Raw genomic sequence first — 3,268 nt, 5'->3', positions numbered from 1 at the left:
GTGAATGGGAAACAGTTCAGTGACATTAAGTCCATTTATATTGTTAAGCAACCACCATTCATCTCCAGGCCTTTTTCATCCTACCAAACAGAATCTCTGTACCCACCAGACCATTTCTCCCAATTCCCTCCTCTCCTGTCTCTGTAACCAACATTCTATTTTCTGTCTTTATAAATGTGACTAATCTATATATGTCATGAAAGTGAAATAATGTACTATGTGTCTTTTTGTGTGGCTTCTTTCATTTATCATGATCTGGTCAAGGTTCATCCAAGGGATAGCCTGTGTCCCTGAGGATTCCCACATTGTTGTCACTAGCTCAGACTCCTCAGAAACTTGACATCTCCCACTGAGATTTTTTTAAAACTTAATTTGCTTATTGGGACCAGCAGATGGTGTAATGGTTACATCGCTGGACTCCCATGTAGTCAAGCACTGTTTGCATCCTGGACCTGGTGGCTTAAAACTCTCGCCAGGTGCATGTGCATGCTTGCCCAAGATCCGGAGAGGAGAATGGAGAAGGGATTGCAGCGTGGCCATCCCCCCTGGGGGGTGACTTCTTGCTTTCTGTCTCTCTGTCTCTCCAGCAAGTGCACATGCCATATCACAAAATCTCTAACAACATCAAAAAAATTAATTTCTTGTTTATTTCTTCTATTAGTGAGAGAGACAGAGAGACAGCACCCCTAACAGGGTCCCAAAGCCACAGTCCACCCCCCACTCTCAACCAGCTGAAGATCGTGGGCACACCCTTGCCTGACATATTCAGTAGTCAAACTTGAAACCAGGAACCTTTCCTGTGGGATTGTCTTGCAGAGTGTTGCATTTTACCACTGTGCCACCATCTGGCCCCTGTGTTATGTTATTTAAATGCACCCCTGGGAAAACCGGAAATGGCTAGCAAGGTAAAAGGGATATATTTATATGTATATACATATATATCGGGTTATCGGGAAAGTCATGACATGCTTTTCTTTCTTTTTTAGGGAAATGTTTGCTATAGGGTGCATGTGCTCACTGAAGAGACAGAGAGACAGGAAGTGAGAAATCACCCCCTAGAGTGGATGGCCACTTCATAATCCCCTCTTCTCCATTATCCTCTCGGGATTTTGGGTACACATACATACATGCCAGGCATGAGTTTGTTTTGTTTTTGTTTTTAACTTTTATTTATTTATTTGACCAGAGAGGGACAGAATGAGACAAAGGGAGAGAGAGAGAGAGACAGAGTGAGTGAGAAATCAAGCCACTAGGTCCAGGCCTCAAACCATGGTCGGCCATGTGGGAGTCCAGCACCTTAAACCATCACACCACCTACTGGCTTCCACCACCCCCTGACCCTCTGGGATGAGTTTTAAGACACCAGGTCTGGGACTCGAACCGTAGTCAATTTTGTGGGAGTCCAGCAATTTAACCATTATACCATTTTCTGGTCCCATGGCGTATTTTTCTTTGCCAAAATGCATCATGACTTTTCTTTTTTTTTTTTTTTTAACATACTACAAGAGTTCATTTTATTTGTTCAAGGGCTCATATTGCAAGCATTAAACCAAGCATGGGCTTTGATTCTGTGGGCCCATATTCACATATTAAGGTAAAAGTAAACTGTGATCCACATACCTGGATGGAAATTAAAGGCTCATGGTTAATCACATTGTAGTTTTTAAATTTTTACAGACTAGACAGTAGTCGCAGGTCTTTCGGGTCCTTCTAGATGTCCCACAGCGTATCTGCACTCTTCTTGAGCTGAGCAACCTTGTCGTCCTTCAGCTTCTGGTTGATAACACTGGTCAATCCCCGAGCACTGAGGATCCATGGAAGGCTCAGGAAGACTTTATTCTTGATGCCATACATCCCCTTCACCATGGTTGTTACAGACTAGACAGTAGTCGCAGGTCTTTCGGGTCCTTCTAGATGTCCCACAGCGTATCTGCACTCTTCTTGAGCTGAGCAACCTTGTCGTCCTTCAGCTTCTGGTTGATAACACTGGTCAATCCCCGAGCACTGAGGATCCATGGAAGGCTCAGGAAGACTTTATTCTTGATGCCATACATCCCCTTCACCATGGTTGACACTGGATGAATCCTGGACAGATTCTTTAACATGGATTCAATGAGATCAGCCACACTTAATCCAGTCACCCAGTTGGTATATCCTTTTAGCTTGATGACTTCATAGACACTTTCAACAGCCATCTTATGCACTTCCTTCCAATTTTCACTGTCATTGTCCATCCCCATTTCTGGATTCAGTTCCTGGAGAGAAACACCTGCCACATTCACTCCACTCCACACGGCCACACTTGAGTCGCCATGTTCTCCCAAAATCTATCCATGCCAGCTGGTGGGATGAATGCCAAGTTTTTTAGCCATGAGATAGTGAAATCTAGCAGAATCCAGATTACAGCCACTTCCAATCACACGGTGTTTGGGCAGGCCACTTAGTTTCCAGGTAACATAAGTGAGAATGTCCTCTGGATTGGAAACCACAATTATGACGCAGTCAGGGCTGTACTTGACGATCTGGGGAATAATGAATTTGAAGACATTAACATTTCTTTGCACCAGGTTGAGATGAATCTCCCCCTCCTACTGACGGACTCCAGCAGTCATCACCACAATCTTGGAACTGGCAGTCACAGAGTAATCTTTATCTGCCGCAATTTTAGGTGTCTGAAGAAATAAGCTTCCGTGCTGCAGATCCATCATTTCTCCTTTGAGCTTATTCTCCAAAACATCCACCAGGGCAAGAGACTTTCCCAGAATGCTGATTGCACACGCCATACCAACTTGGCCAACACCCACTACAGTGATCTTATTGTTGGGGGCTGTTGCCTCTTCTTCTGCAACTGGTGCAATGAGTTTATCCTTAAGAGTTGCCATTGTGCACGGAGCAGAGAAAACTCTCGAGATGGCTGGAACAGTAGAGCAAAGATGACAATGTCAGCTCTGACAATATATAACTATAGATAGTGCAGAAAAGTTTAGTGGCAGTGGACTCAAAAATATCTGTATCTATGTCTCTGTCTATTGATATATATCTCTTGAGTCGTTGGAAAATCTTGACATATTTTTCTGTTTTTTTTTTTTTTACACAAAAATGTGTCGTGACTTTTCTGACAACCCAATACATCTATATTTATTTTTAAGAATTATTTTATTTATTTATTATTATTATTTCACATGAGTTTTGCCAGAGAAAGACAGAGAGAGAGAGGGAAAGTGAGAAAGCAAGCCATGGGAACCAGCAGTTAGCGTAATGGCTATGT

The 3,268-nt window shown here is 43.1% G+C and overlaps 1 pseudogene; it reads right to left on the bottom strand.

Annotated features, from left to right (window-relative positions):
- Positions 1–1,478: 1,478 nt before the first annotated feature.
- LOC102495149 (L-lactate dehydrogenase B chain-like) overlaps positions 1,479–3,268 on the bottom strand; it is a 12,657-nt pseudogene continuing 10,867 nt past the window's right edge.

This window comes from Tupaia chinensis, unplaced genomic scaffold, assembly GCF_000334495.1.
Source record: "Tupaia chinensis unplaced genomic scaffold, TupChi_1.0 Scaffold000226_1, whole genome shotgun sequence".
NCBI classification, from domain to species: Eukaryota; Metazoa; Chordata; class Mammalia; order Scandentia; family Tupaiidae; genus Tupaia; species Tupaia belangeri.
Note: the sequence above shows the minus strand (reverse complement) of the source record. Positions and strands in the feature narration are given on the sequence as shown.